This window comes from Vigna umbellata, chromosome 4, assembly GCF_029865625.1.
Source record: "Vigna umbellata cultivar VRB3 chromosome 4, Vumbellata_1.0, whole genome shotgun sequence".
Classification (NCBI taxonomy): domain Eukaryota; kingdom Viridiplantae; phylum Streptophyta; class Magnoliopsida; order Fabales; family Fabaceae; genus Vigna; species Vigna umbellata.
Window position 1 is genome coordinate 5,091,792 of NC_142168.1, and position 16,727 is coordinate 5,108,518.

The 16,727-nt window shown below is 40.5% G+C and overlaps 1 long non-coding RNA gene across 1 annotated transcript; it reads left to right on the plus strand.

The window, feature by feature from the left end:
- The first annotated feature begins 1,001 nt into the window (after positions 1–1,001).
- Positions 1,002–16,515, plus strand: LOC148199084 (uncharacterized). Its single transcript, XR_015785673.1, has 5 exons — positions 1,002–1,660; positions 10,977–11,148; positions 11,233–11,476; positions 12,680–13,051; positions 16,332–16,515. It is a non-coding gene; the product is annotated as an uncharacterized LOC148199084 (long non-coding RNA).
- Positions 16,516–16,727: the final 212 nt, after the last annotated feature.

Below are 16,727 nucleotides of genomic sequence, written 5' to 3' on the forward strand. Positions count from 1 at the left end.
GTAACTTTGAACATGAATGTAGAGCACTTAAGTGATTTGGGATCTAGGGATAGACTCAATAACTTGATCATTCTTAACATCAGACTTAATGCAAATTGTATATTAAATTGACTAAGGGATTATCATTTTAATATATTAATTTAGAACTAGTTGCTAAGGGATTAGGACTAGTATGCCTTGATGTGAATGTTTGAATGAAGTAATGAAATATTGAACAGAGTTTTATATTCATATGATTCATGAAACTCAATTCCAACGAAGTTTCTTTTAAATATAATTCCTTGCACACTAACTGTTTGATAAAAATACCAAAAAAAGTTTCTTGTGCTTTTTTTGTACATTTTCATGTCTAATTGAGTTATAAAAGGAAGAATTGTCATGTGTTGCACAAGTCCTTGGGAGAACGATACTTTGAACTTACTCTATATTACTTGGAACGATTTGGTATGCTTGCCAAAAAGTTAACACGATAGTCAATGTGGTATGGTTCTTCAATCTTGACTTGCAAATACTTTTACAGTCTCTGTTGTGTTGAAAAAAATATTGCATACTTTCATTTTGGGCCAACATTTGGATTCAAAACTCCTTTTTACTTATTCTTCCCTTTGGAACTAGATCAGTATGGCACACACTAGCTTTGATCGGATTTAATTTTTGTGAAACCATTCTTTTAACATATAATTCAGCAACGTGCATGCTAAAATTCAAGTGGATTGGGGATAGTCTTGTGATTTTGCAACTTGTCATGTTTAAGCTATAATGTCAATAAATTATATAAATGATATTAAATTATGTGAGTAGATATTTTATTTTAATGGCTGATTTCTTTAAGTTATGTAAAAGAATATTTAACATCTGAACATAATAAAGGTTATATAAACCCAATACTTTTATTGCACCTGGCTAATTACTTTAATTGTGACAGTTGTTCTATACGTTGACCACATCTTAACACCACCCTTTTTTATTTGCTTTGCAAATCTGAAGAGAGCATTGGAAGTGTCTCCCAATTGCCCGGCAGCTGTGATCAAAGGGGTTTCTTTCCATTCAACTGTTTAAGCTTTATCAAACATTCAATTGCTTTAATTAGAAGTGGTAAAATTTAGCTTGAAATATATCATATAAACGATGTGTAATATAGTACCAGAAACATGCATTCAGTCTTGTATAATTGCTTACTATCCTAAATGTTTTACAAGCAGTTCACTCAAGTGAGGATATATATAACTAAATGAGTAAATAATATATGTGCTTATACTTTCATTTAATTTCAAAACATTATGTTTGCTAACTTGACTGATTGACTGCATAATTTAGTTTGCATGCCTATTAAGCACTACCTAACTACCATAAACCTCTGCTTACAGGAAACTGGGTAAAGGCTCAGGAATGGGCTGCAGTTCCTGGTAGCCAAGCCACCTACCTTGGCAACCCAGTTCCATGGGGCACACTACCCAGGGAAGCAGAAATACCCTGGTGGTGCTTTTGATCCTTTGGGATACTCCAAGGTCCCTAAAGCATTCCAGAACTTGAAAGGATCTGAGGAGAAAGGAAAAAAAAGCTTTGGTTAAAATATACAAATTTCAAGGGACGAGTGGAACGACCGTGGGACGCTTCAAAACTCGAAACTGGGGAATGCTCATCTTCTAAATGTCATAAGGTACCACATTTTAATGTTTATGATTTTAGTTGGATCAAATTATTAAAAAAAAAAAACTTATACTGTTTTAACATTATTTTAGAGTTTATAACTTCTATGTAAATTATAGTGTGAACTGTAAATCAATTAAAAACATATCATATACAAGTAAACTTTGATATTTTAAAGTTTTTCTAGATTTAAACCAAAAGAAAATAGGAAATTTGAAATGATGCTCTCAAATACTAGTTACAGATTAATGACCGATCTTGTTAATTGTTTAATGTTTATGTGCTTTAGGATGAAACACATAAAACAATAATAAATTCTGAGTCTTTATATATTGTTTGGTAGCAAGAAGGCATATTTTCACATGTAATTCTTCAATTTTCAAACACTACATTTTGTTAGCCACCATCAAGAAGTACTTTTAATGCCCTTTATGTTAATTTAAAGCTAACTCCATCCCATCCTTTCTAACACTATTGTTATGTTCATGTTTTTTTTTCTACAACTATGACTAATATTTCAACCTTATTGATAATTAATTTATGTAAAAGATCTCGATGACTGGCTTTAATAGTTTTTTTTTTTTAATTTTAATCATAAAGTTTGAAGTGTAAACCTTATCATTCATACTAATAATTTGTTTATTTTTTGTACTTATGAATGTAAACAACTACCTTGTAGGAATGTTTCCATTAGTTATTTTTTATTAATATTATGAACATAATATTAATTATTTTAATATTGTAAAAGAAATGAGTACGTTTCGATCATACTTTTTTGGGTTAAATATGTTTTTAGTCCCTATATTATCAAGTGATTTTCGTTTTAGTCCCTCTTTCAAAGTAAGGTACATTTTAGTCCTCCTCAACGAAACTTTGATTTTAATCCTCCAAAACTAACAACAGCTGATGTGGCTAACGGTAGACTGACCCCGGTTTTTTTTTTGCGCTGAGTCAGTGTTTCTCACCTTTGTCCCTCTCTCTCCTTCGTCTCTTCCTTCCATCTTCCACCCAACCTCCCCACCCTCTGCAAAAAGGTCATTGACACTGTTTGGATCTAAATCAGAACACATTAGGGGTCTCCCATCTTCGTTCCATTTGCACAACGAGACTAGAGTCTCTTCTCTAGAGTAGAGAAAAATTGCCTCCGCTGCACGCCGCGCCACAGCCTCCGCCGAATCAGCCGTCGCTAGCCGCGAGGTGAGTGTTGCCAGCGTCACCGATCACCACTAGGGTCGCCACCGGTTACGTAGTCAGCGCCACTATGTCGGATTCCTCTCTTTTCTCTTCTTTACGAGAGGGATATGACGAATAGGGCGGTTCATGCTGCTGCGAGAGGAGGGAACTAGGAGATGCTGAAACAGCTTGTGGAAGAGGGTTGTGGCGTTTTGGGGTTTAGAGATGCTCAAGGTTGCACCATTTTGCATACTGCAGCTGCCAGAGGACAGATTCAGGTGAGGAATTTGGTTACTCTACAAAACTTAGACACAATACCATAAACTTTTCTAGTTTTTGGAGATAATCAGAATTATAATTTCATCTTATTAATTGTCTTCACATGTTACCGAGGTCAAATTTTAAATCTGATCGAAGAATGGTAATGATACTTTGCTCTTTCAGGTGAATTTATCAAGCATTGTGCTCTTTTTCTTTAAGATTATTCTCATTCCCTTAGACAAAATTTTGATGCAGATTTGTAGATGTTTGGTGGGAGGTGATACCAGTGGGGAGGTTGGGTGGAAGATGGAAGGAAGAGACGAGAGAGAGAGGGAGAAAAGGTGAGAAACACTGACTCAGCGCAAGAAAAAAAAATCGTGTCAGTCTATCGTTAGCCACATCAGCTGGTTTTTAATGGTATTAATTTTGGAGGACTAAAATCAAAGTTTCCTTAAGGAGGAGGACTAAAATGTACCTTGCTTTGAAAGGGGGACTAAAACCAAAACCGCTTGATAGTATAGGGACTAAAAACATATTTAACCCTACTTTTTTAAAGATGTTAGGGAGTTAATTGTATATAGGAGAAGAGGTAAAGGCACTGAGCCTAACTGCCAAGGCAGCTAGGAAATGGGGAAATGGGTTTCTGTTAGTTCTGTTAGTAGTTGGTATAAAAGGGGGCAACGAGTGTATGTCAGGGAGTTTTTGAGTCTTATTGATTGTGCAAGAACTCTTGGAGTTCTTTGGGGTGAGGTTAAGCTCTCTGAGTACCTTGTATTCACCATTTTCTTGATTCTTTTGCAATAAAAGGAGGCTGTATAATTCAGAGGACCTGTTCTGTGTTGTGTTTCTAGTGCTACTCATAGGTTCTTGATTAAAAGAACCTATCATTTGGTCCGACCTGCCGGATCCAATAGGAGGAGAACCAGTGATGGGTAGCGAGACGGAGGGAAGACTGGATAACTTGGAGATCACGGTGGAGGGAATCAAAGAGGAGATCGGTGCGATCAGACGCGATTTGCAACAAATGATGAGGTTGATGAGTGGGGGTGCAAACCATCAAGGGGGTGGTTCTGAGGGAAGCAGCAGTTCAGTGAATGAGAATCCGGGGAGGGGCGATACTGGGGGAATACCGCACAACTGGAGGAAGAAAGTGGAATTGCCATCCTTTGAGGGCGGAGACCTATACATCTAGATTAATCGAGCCGAAAGACTTTTCAACATCCAGAAAGTGGCTGAGGAGGACAAAGTCGAACTCGCTTACATTAGCATGGAAGGGATCGCAAGTTATTGGTTCAAGTATTGGCGGGAGAAAACCAAGAACTGGACATGGATGGGTTTGAAGACGGGGTTGATTAATCGCTTCGGTGGTGGGTTCAGGGGAACGGTCTATGAACAAATGGCCACTATGAGGCAAGAGGGAACGCTGGAAGAGTTTGTGAGGAGTTTCGAGATGTTACTGGGTCAGACCCAGGGCTTGTCGGAGGAGTTGATTCTGGGTTTCTTCTTGGCGGGGTTGAGGGAAGACATTAAAGGCCAAGTCAGAATTCAGGGCCCCCCAGACTTGATGGTTGCGATTAGGGTGGCGAGAGACGTGGAGGACGCCATAAACCGTGCATGCAGATGAGTTTGGAATGGGATCAAGGTGACTCACGCGGGTACTCGAACCTCGGCGTCGATCGTAAGGGGCGATGGAGATCGCAGTTTTGCGACAAGGGTCGGCGGGACAGACGGAGTAGGTCCGGCCAGAAGAGAAGGTTCGGCGGTGGCGAATAGCACTAATGCGAGGGGTAATAACCCAACTAGAGGAGAAAACAAGAATCGGATGGTTAGAAACTTGCCTTACCTAGAGTTTCTAAAGAGGCGGGAAGAAGGGAGATGTTTCCGATGCGGAGGACCGTTCGCACCGGGTCACCGATGTGCGGAAAAGGGGTTATGAGTACTTTTACTCGCGGAAGATGAGGAGGGGGAGTTGGAGGAAAGCGCTAACCTAGAGGCGAAACCCATTGAGCTCTCAGCATGTTCGGCGGAGGGCCTGACACCTCCCAAGACCATGAAGTTGACCGGGCTGATAGGAGGAAGACGCGTGGTAGTCTTGATTGACAGCAGAGCCAACCACAACTTCATTAGCAGAAAGGTGGTGGAGGAACTAGGACTTCCGGTGGTAGAAACACCCACCTACGCCGTGAGTCTGGGTGACGAGTGCAAGAAATGGACGAGTGGACGTTGTGAGAAGGTGGAATTGAAGCTGGGAAATGTGACGGTGGAGGAAGACATGTATGTGTTTGAACTAGGAGGAGTCGATTTGATATTGGGTATTGCGTGGTTGGCAAAACTGGGGGAAGTGGTTATTAACTGGAGAGAGATGTCCATGCAATACGTAGTGGATGGAGAGAAGATGAAGATTATCGGGGATCCAGCCCTGGCTCGACAGTTGGTAGAGCCAGGCGCACTAGCAAAGATCACGGATGCTGAGTCATGGTTCTTGGTTTGGGAAATGTGCATAGTGGAACCCAAGGCAGACGGTGACGGGATGGATGACTTGACGGAGCAGCAGCAGGTAGAAATCAGAGCAGTTCTGCATGCCCATTACAAGGTGTTTCAGGAGAGAGGTGGACTACCTCCTTCACGTGATGCGCAGCACCGAATAGTGCTTAAGGAGGGCATAAATCCTATAAACGTAAGACCTTATAGGTATCCTTTCTTCATGAAAGAGGAGCTTGAGAAACAGGTCGCGAATATGCTGCGAGCGGGTATTATTCGGCCTAGTCAAAGTCCGTTTTCCAGCCCGGTAATTTTGGTGAAAAAGAAAGATGGAAGTTGGAGGTTCTGTGTGGACTACCGAGCATTGAACAAAGCCACTATACCGGATAAGTTCCCTATTCCGGTAATTGAGGAACTATTGGATGAGCTCAAGGGTGCCAGGTTCTTCTCTAAGTTGGATCTGAAGGCTGGTTATCATCAGATACAGATGGGTGAAGAGGATATCCACAAGACGACTTTCAGAACCCACCAGGGCTTGTTTGAATTTTTGGTGATGCCTTTCGGGTTAACGAATGCGCCAGCGACATTCCAAAGTGCCATGAACAGATTAATGGCGCCCTACTCGAGGAAATGGGTGCTCATTTTTTTTTATGACATCTTGGTATACAGCCCCTCATGGGAAGAGCATCTCCACCACTTAAATTTGGTTCTGCGGCTACTGGAACAGAATGTTTGGGTGGCAAATCCAACAAAATGTGAGTTTGCGAAAAGGAGAATTCAATACTTGGGACATCAGATCTCGGAGCAAGGAGTGGAGATGGATCGAGATAAGGTGAAGGTCGTGCTGGAATCGGAAGAACCCCGAAATCTGAAAGCATTGAGGGGATTTTTGGGCTTAACGGGGTATTATAAGAGGTTTGTGCAGAGATATGGGGAGTTAGCGAGACCCTTCACGGAAATGTTGAAAAAGGGAAAGTTTGAGTGGTCGGAGCGAGCCAGGGCAGCCATGGAAACTCTGAGAGTTGCGATGACGTCTGCACCGGTGCTGACGTTGCCCGATTTTACGCAAGAATTTCATGTGGAGTGTGATGCTTCCGGGAGTGGTGTGGGAGTTGTGTTGATGCAAAATAAGAAGCCCATTGCTTTCTTTAGCAAGGCGCTGTCTGAGGGGTCGCGTACTAAGTCCATATACGAGAAGGAGTTGATGGCGTTGGTCATGGCCATCCAGCATTGGAGACCCCATCTACTGGGGAGGAGGTTTGTGGTTCATACTGATCAGCGCAGCCTCAAATACTTGCTGGAACAGAGAATAACACCGCACAGTCAGCAGAATTGGATAGCCAAGTTGATGGGGTATGATTTTGAGATAGTTTATAAGTTGGGAAGCTCGAACAAGGTAGCAGATGCTTTATCCCGGAAAGAAGGTGGTATGGAGGAGGGAGAACTGCGAGCCATCTCCAGGCCTTATTGGCATGATTTCCAAGAGGTTTTGAAAGAAGTGGAAGAAGATGCTGCGCTTCGGAAGATAATGGAGGACCTTAAGGGGGATCCAACTAGCCACGAAGCCTATACGTTGGAGAATGACCGCCTTCACTATAAAGGAAGGTTGGTTTTGTCCGCTAAATCAAATTGGATTCCCAAGCTTTTAGCAGAGTTTCATGTGACGAGTACAGGAGGCCATTCTGGAGTGTTTCGCACCTACCGAAAGATTGCCCAATCATTATATTGGCCAGAGATGAAGAAAACAGTGACAAAGTTTGTTGCGGGTTGTGTGATTTGTCAACAGCATAAGTACTTAGTTGCCTCTCCTCAGGGTCATTTGCAACCACTACCGATTCCGCAAGCCATCTGGGAAGAGATAAGTCTTGATTTCATTGTGAAGCTACCCAAATCACACGGGTTTGACGCAATATTGGTAGTAGTTGACAGGATGAGTAAGTACAGCCACTTTATAGCGTTGAAACAGCCGTATTCAGCCCATACGGTTGCAGAAAGGTTCGTCCAAGAAATAGTTAGATTACACGGGATTCCTATGTCAGTAGTCAGCGATAGAGATCCCCTGTTTTTGAGCGTGTTCTGGAAAGAACTCTTTCGGATGCAGGGTACTCAGCTTAGTATGAGCACGGCATACCATCCTAAGACGGATGGTGTTAGATATATTATATCTTTTATCTTTTAGTTAGTTTGTTATTATTTCTCATTTGTATTTTGGGCTTAGCCCATATTTCTTCTATTATAAACAGAAAACCCTATGTGTGTATTTTACACAAGGGAGATTAATCCAAATATAATTTTTCACTATATTCAACATGGTATTAGAGCAGGTTCTCTGATTTTCTTCCGGGGTCTCTGCTGTCTGCCGGCAGCCGGCCGCCATGGCCGCCGGCAGCCCCTAAAATTTCAGTGGACAGCCCTTTCTCTTCTTCTGAAGTCTGTGCCATAGTCAGTATCAGTGCAACCAGTCGCCTCTGCCATCGACCATCGCCAGCCACTGTCCGCCGCCAACTTCTGTCCGCGGCCGGCCACCGTCGCCGCCGCTTCCGTCGCCGTCACCACCGCCGGCCACCGTCACAGTTTCGACGGGTGACCTGCGGATCTGGACCGTCTCTTCGAACGATGGCCAACCACGCCGGTTTCAAGAGCCACTTCTCAGTCACGCGCCGCCACGCAGCGCTTCTTCCCGGCCAGTCCGCCGCCGTCGTTTGCTCCGGCGAAGTCAAGGGTTAGGTGCGCTTTGAGAAGCGCAACCCAACCCTAGTGGTCCCGTCCTCCGAAGCCTCCGCACCAGCTGTCACGCGCCGCTTCTTCTCGGCCAGTCTCGGCCGCGTGTTCTGCACGCGCCGCCTTCCCGGTGTCGGAGTTTCACCGCGACACCTCCATAGCCGTCGCCGGACCTCCCTCTCTCTGTTCAGACCCTCCAGAGCAGCCATTGCTGCCATCTTTGTCTGTCTTCGCTGTCCGTGCGCCGTTTGCCGCTGTCCAGGCGCCGTGTGCTTTCCACCACTGAAGGCCCCCATCACACAGTTAGTGATGGCAGTCCCTGTAGTTTTGTCGCTTCCAGCCACTACAGGCCCCATCAGTCAGTGATGACAATTTAGTCCCTGCAGTTTTATAGTTGTCAACTGCCGCTTCAGTTGCTACCGTCTCAGACAGACGCAACTGCGTCAGTTCTTCTTGGGCTAGAGTTTAGCCCGATCTTCTTGTGATACGTAGCTAAGTATCACCACTTGGGAGTTGTCCAGCAAAGAATTTTGGACCTCCAACATGTCTTTGGATCTTTGATGCCTTTGTTTCAGCATTGTAGCTTAATAATTGGTTTTGTTTTAGTGGTCCAGCAACTGTGATATTTCATATTTCCGCCCTTCACACTAAGGGGGAGTACGTTAGTACGTTTCCAAGACACTGCAAGTCACATAAATATGGGTGTAGTCCCTACAGTTTTGTAGATTTCAGCTACTACTGTTGATCCCGGTACCCATCCATCATTGATGAGGATTTAGTGTAGTCCCTGCAGTTTTGTAGCTCTTAGCTTTCAGCTACTACTGTTGATCCCGTCACTCATCCATCATTGATTGGGAATCAGTCCTTGCAGCTTGTCATTGTCCACCACTGCTCTCCTTCATCCAATTTTGAAGTTGAAGTTTCACAAGCTGTTGTTAGTCCATCTATGTTTGCCTCACACTCTTGAAGACAAATCATCTAGTTCAACACTGAGTTCATCTATTCCAAGCTTAGTTCATACAATTTGTATGCTCTAGCTTGAGGGGGAGTGTTAGATATATTATATCTTTTATCTTTTAGTTAGTTTGTTATTATTTCTCATTTGTATTTTGGGCTTAGCCCATATTTCTTCTATTATAAATAGAGAACCCTATGTGTGTATTTTACACAAGGGAGATTAATCCAAATATAATTTTTCACTATATTCAACAGATGGCCAAAGGGAAGTTGTGAACCGAATTTTGGAAGGGTATTTGAGGTGTTTTTGCTCAGAGCAGCCGAGGAGTTGGAAGTTGATGCCCCCTTGGGCTGAATACTGGTATAATACCAGTTATCAAAGTGCAGCAAGATGCTCCCCTTTTGAAATAGTTTACGGAAGAGCTCCACCAGCTTTGAGCCGTTTTATCCCAGGTGAGACAGCGGTGGAATCGGTGGTTCAGGATTTGCTGACAAGGGATGAGGCTTTGAAACAGCTCAAGGTGCATTTAAGGCAAGCGCAGGAAGCGATGATTAATCAGGCAAATAAGAAAAGGAAAGAAGCAGACATTCAAATAGGAGACTGGGTCTATTTAAAGATTAGACCCCATAGACAGTCTTCCATGCCAACTCGGTTGCATCCGAAGCTATCGGCAAGGTATTGTGGACCCTTTGAGGTGTTACCGCAGGTGGGGAAGGTAGCTTTTCGTTTACAATTACCAGAGGCAGCCAAAATACATCCAATATTCCACGTTTCCCAACTGAAGAAAGTTGTGGGGGAGAAGCGAGTTGAAAAGGAACTTCCAGCTAAGTTACAAGCAGATGGCCCCATGTTCTGGCCAGCGAAGGTGTTGGACAAAAGGATTCGACAGCTAGGGACAGAAGAAATACCTCAGGTTTTGATAGAATGGCAAGAAGGGGGACAAGAGAGTGCCACATGGGAAGATGAGGCGACTATACAAGAGCAATATCCGGAGTTCAACCTTGGGGACAAGGTTGTTGGAGGAGAGGGGAGTAATGTTAGGGAGTTAATTGTATATAGGAGAAGAGATAAAGGCACTGAGCCTAACTGCCAAGGCAGTTAGGAAATGGGGAAATGGGGAAATGGGTTTCTGTTAGTTCTGTTAGTAGTTGGTATAAAAGGGGGGAACGAGTGTATGTCGGGGAGTTTTGGAGTCTTATTGATTGTGCAAGAACTCTTGGAGTTCTTTGGGGAGAGGTTAAGCTCTCTGAGTACCTTGTATTCACCATTTTTTGATTCTTTTGCAATAAAAGGAGGCTGTATAATTCAGAGGACCTGTTATGTGTTGTGTTTCTAGTGCTATTCATAGGTTCTTGATTAAAAGAACCTATCAAAAGAGAATTATTATTTTTCTTTCAAAATTTTGTATAAAAGACCGACCACAAATTTAAAAAGTGATAAATGGGTTTCTTAAAATATAAGAGTAATACAAAAGAAAAGTCTGAAATTTATACCAAGACTAGTTTGATTCGGTTTAATTTGAAAAAATATAAATTACTTTGATAATACTTTGGTTTAAGTTGTTGGATGTAATAAAAGAACCTTATCTCCTTGTCTACATTTATGCTAGTTGTCTGTACACATCGACGTTAGGGAAACATTTTGAAGTTTGAAGGGGACGACATTATTGAATGTATTATGCATTCTCATTGTGATGACTTCCTGAAATCTTGGTGATTTTGTTTTCCCGCAGGTTTTGTTCTAAATGCACATGATGAGGCAGCATTTTGTATTCTATCTTATATTCCACTTCTTGTCTTGTCCCGGGCTCTGATGAGCCTGGTTATTACAAGTCATCCAGGGGACAAGCTGCTTATTCCAAAGCTTCAAGTGTTGTAGAGCAGAAAATTGGCTCTATCCGGACGGTAGGCACACAGGCTAAAACAAACTCTTCATTTTTCCTTTTTGTTACTGCTGATATATAAATCACCTTTATCTCTCTAATGTAGGTTGCGTCATTAACTGTGGAGAGGCTAGCAATAACTAAATACAATCAGTCCTTAATCAAGGCTTACATCAATGGAGTGCAGGAGGCTGGAGCTTCTGGTTTGGGCTTTGCTATGCTATACTTTGTCTTTATCTGCAGCTATGCTTTGGGCATTTGGTTTAGTTCGAAAATGATAATCGAGAAAGGATACACAGGAGGAGAGGTTGTGACTGTTATATTTGTTGTATTGTATTGACTGGCTCTATGTAAGTTGTGTGTTTCTTTTGGTTTCTAATAATCTATAATTTCAAATACTTGATTCTCTCCTCCTGTCTCTATCGAAGGACTCCGAGGATTAGACTTATAATATGTATTTCTGGCTAACTATATTTGGATTCACATGTTTCTTTTTAACAGTAATACTTTTATCTTCATAGTGTACATGACAAAATATGTTTTTTTTTTTTACTTCTATCTTTATTAGAAAGGGTCCTTTCACCTCTATAATTTTATATGATTTATGAATTTTAGAGCTAGATACAATGGTTGGTCAAAAGCATAGAGTGGCGATAGCAAGAGCGATTTTGAAAGACCCAAGAATCCTATTTCTGGATGAAGCTACAAGTGCCCTTGATACTGAATCTGAGAGAATTGTACAAGAGGCATTGGACAGAATAATGATAAACAGAAAAACTCTCATTTTTGTTAGGAATATAAGAAGAGAGAAGTAAGGGTCGAACGGTAAGAGGAGAGAAGTAAGGGTCGGACGGTAAGAGGAGAGAAGTAAGGGCCGAACGGTAAGAGGAGAGAAGTAAGAGCCGAACGGTAAGAGGAGAGAAGTAAGAGCCAAACGGTATATTAATACCGTACGGAGGCTGGAAGAGAGGAGGAGAGCGAATGACCGAACTGTATTAGGGAAGTGAGTAGCCAAATGGTATTGGGAGGTTGGTGGCCGAACGGTATTAGGGAAAGTAGAAACCGAACTGTAGAATTTGAGGAGTGAGAAGAATCCGAACGGTAGAGGCGAGAAAAGATGTTAGGTTGTTAGAAGAGAGAGATAGTATAAATAGTAAACAGAACGAGGGGAAAGGGCATCATCTGATGTTTTGTTTTGGGATTAGACTGGACCTCTTGGTCAGTGGAGGAAGGAAGGCTTCCTTGAGAACATTTACTTGTATTTTCTTCTTTCTTTATGTTATAGATTGAATAAAATACATATACATATAGTATAATTTCTACTATTGAGTGTGTGAGTGAGAAGAGAGTTTACTATTTAGGTTTCTTGAGTAAAGAAACTTAACAAGTGATACCATTGTTGTTTTCCATCAAGGAAAAATAGTTTAAAGAGGTAAACATATAATATAGTAATAGTATCTTTTCCATGACTTACATTTTTTAGGAGGGTCATAAAAATTTAAAACATGTTGTTTATATTCCTCGTTGCATGACTATAAGGAAAATTTTATCAGGTTCACACAATGAGCTCACCAAGGATCCCGAAGGAGCCTATAGCCAGCTCATCAGACTACAAGAAATTAAGAAATCAGAACAGAACGCAGAAGACAGAGAAAACAAGAGAGTATATCGCAGTCTAGAAGTCAAGTAAAAGGTCTTCTTTTTTACGATCTATAAGCTTAGAGTCACCAGGAGTTGGAAACAGAGGTTGTCGTTCACTCAGCATTATTTGATGTGCCCACATCTGCTGGCTTTATAGAACCCGTCGGTGAGGGTCCCCAAGATCATCCTACAACATCTCGTTTACTACCAGAAGTGCCTCTTCGTCGCCTGGGTTACCTAAACAAGCCAGGTCAAACAACTTCCAACTTGGGCCATCTATCCAAGTGAGTGTTCCTTTATTTCATTCCAAAAGTATAGATGCTGTTGTTTTTTCCTTTTTGCCGTTACTTATTGTTTTTGCAATTTACTTTTCAAACTCTGATACATGGATTGAATAGACATTATTACTCCATAGCAATCAATTACAGTAAGAATGAACTCGAAGAGAAGATGCTGCTTCTTTATGTCTCTGTGATGTTGGCTTAGTTGGTGCTCTTGTTTTTGTTTGCTACTGATTTTCTGGATACTTTTAAAGAAAGCTACCATGATTTGCTGTGTTGTGAATGATGATTTGTCCTATGGCTTAGTTCTGAACCAGTCTTCCTCTCCCCTTGCTTTCTAGTCAGTCATGGTGTGTTTTGTATTTGATCTTCCAATCATGGTTGTGGTCTTTAATTATTGAAGTGGTTCAACATTGAGAGCATGCAAATATTGTGAATTTTCATACAGATTAATATATTGTGTTGAATGCTCAAGGAAATATTTTAAAAATTAAAATCTATTGTTATCTTTTAATTTAAAGGAAACAACTGTCTGTTAAGAGATTGAAAAGTCTCATTGTTGGAGTTGGCTGTCTGTATTTTGAGAGAATTTACATGAATCTTAACTTGCAAGAACTCGTAAAAGAAATCTATAAAATTGCAAGCAACATAAATGGCAATGAAAAGTAAAATGGAAAACAATAAATCAAGGAAACAATAGTGAAAAAAAATGTAAATCTGCATTGAATCAAGAATTGAGTACAAGAGAAAGAGGTTAAGACCCCATTTACCATGTGATGGTTGGAAAAACTCTGCTCAAATTGTAGTCTGGTTCTCTAACTTCCTTCCAGCGTAAACTCTCCAAAACTCCTGATAAAAATGGTCAAAGCTACTCTACGTAAAACTGAAATTGTTGGAATGTAAAGGTATAGGTGATCTGGGCTTTTCTTCTTTCTACTCTAACCTATTTAAAGAAAAAGAATACACAGAATGAAGAACTAAAAACTCTTTATACAATGTATTTCCTTAACCAACCCAGCTCCATTACGACAATTCAAAGGCTTCTACAATGAAGCTACCCTCCAGAAAAGGTGAGTGGTGACCTTATGTTTACACGTTGGTAAGCACTCAACAACTCACGAAGGATGTTCAAGCACCTCCAACCCCAACAAAAACATTTGTGGCTCGGCGCCTTCCAAACCTGTTCAAACCTCCACGTGACAGCCATTCTGAAGCCCCGTCTGATCACCATTGCGATTGGCTGGCAGATGTAGTAGTGCCACACGACTTGTTCATGAAGGGGTTTGGTTGGGTAGAGGAGTTTGTTCAACAGTGCACACAAAATTGGATTCATGCATCGTGCTTTCCGTGCATATGAACAATTTTGAGGTCCTCTTAGCAATGCCAGGAAGGGAGTACTTATGTCCATGGGTTTTGATGAGCTTAGAAGCTCGAGGGACTCTTTTTATAGACCTTGGAATGGAGACATATGATGGAATGATTGTTGGAGAGCATTCACAGGATACACAGATCTTGATGTGAATCCAGTTAGGGTCAAAGAACTTACAAATGTCTAAACTATTTTATGACCTACTTGGAAAACGTCTAAAGTACCTTATAATCTACTTGGAAAACACCCCAAATACCTTACGATGTACTTAGAAAACAACCTAAGCATTATCCGACCTACTCAAAAAACAACCCGGAGTACTTTACAAATGTCTTATCATGAACTTACTTGAGAAAAACTCTAACTACCTTACGAGTGTCAGACCATGAACTTACATGAGAAACTCCAAGAACTTTACTAGTGTCCGATTATAGACTTAGTCAAGAGTATAAATTAAGCGTACAAAAGATTTACAATATAAGTGTTCGAGTACAACTCAATCAAGAGCTAAAAACAACATATATAAATTCATTCATTTAAACATGGTTCATCTACAAAAGTACAACTCAATCAAGAGTTAAAAGTAACATATATAAATTCGTTCATTTAAACAACATGGTTCATCTACAAAAATTAACTTTCATGCTCGGAGGACTTATATACTACCTGGCATATATTTACAATATTATTATTATTTGACAGACCCTAAAAGGGCCCTATAAGCAAAGGATCCAAATGTGAGATCCATGTGATATCCTAACTTCCTTAAAATAAGGAGAGAGAATATTTATATAATATATGATATAATTTGTGATATAAACAGAATCTATTAACAATAAACTTGAGATAAAATTATGTTCTTGAGGGCTTAAAAGACACCTCTCATGTTCTGTTATTTATATAGATAAATAGTTGATACAATAGAGAGATAGAAGGTCAAGTCACTGTTCTAGACTGCTAGGTACAATGATTAGAGATAACCCAACACATTATCCCCTATTTTAGTTCTACTGACTACACTAACAAGTAGACTTAGTAATTATTCTAACAAATAACATAACCTATTAACATGTTATTCATAGGTTTAAAAAGACTATAAATACATGCTATTACATAGAGTACATACAATCGTATAATCATTTTTACTCACATACTCATTCTAAAATCTTTTACTGATTTGAGGGTCAGAATTTTTCTAAATGAACTTTCTTGTGTAACTGTTTCGGGTGTAGAGTCGAGTATCTCCAAAAAAACACTCTTTCACGCTTTTGTCCAAATTAGCTTAGGTATTTCTATATGTTCTAATCCAACGTTTTTCTTTGTATGTTTTCCAAATCATTGAGGTGTACTTGTTAAAGGCACTCTGACTTAGGTCAATAATTAATCCAATCGGGAGTCACAGTAAAATCTTAAATTCACAGTGCAGTTACCTACCTTCTTACATTTGGTCTCTATTTATACGTTTCAAGATGAGTATGAGATTAGTGAAACTTTAATCACGGTCCAACTATGATCCATTACATGATAAGTAACGCTTACCAATAATCTTTATTTGAGGTGATGTTTAGAGGTGTTTAGGGAATCTTAATGAAGTATGATTATATGTATCAGTGAATACTTACATGGTGAAGTTATGTAAAATAAGGGTGAGAGGTGACACTTAATCTTATTTTGCGATGATTATATATAGATTGAGAATATGTGATCATTCTGATGTGTCAATGATTTGGATATAAGTTATTAAATGACTGATGAATTGGATCCTTCTGATGTGTCAATGATTTGGATATAAGTTATTGAATGACTGATGAATTGGAATTAAATAACTTGAGTTTTGTGGGTGAGTTTGATTGTGTTATCTATATGTTGTGTTTTCTTTTGGTTGTCTCATCCATATTTGTTTGTATTTGGGAGGTGTCCGCTCGGTCTTTCATCTTACTTGATCGAGCAGTCAATATGTTGCTTGGCTGGATCGCATGGTGTGTGTTGATGGGTTTCTAACCTGTTTGGCCGGTCTCCCCCTCCTTATGACCTTTTTCATTCGGTCTTATGTGTAAGGACGTTTGACTATATAGTATAGTAACGATTCAAAGTTTCATTACACGTGTGTGGCTGTGCGTGCGTGTGGGTGCGTGGGAGTGTTCACTTGTGTGGAAGTCTCTGCGTGTGTGCATGTGTGTGATTCCGTGTGTCCGTATGTGATTTAAGAATTACATAACCATGTGACTTTGAGTTTCCATTGATGATACAAATGGACCAATAGAGTGGACCTAAACTTTTGACGAGTGAAATGACATTTTACTTAATTAA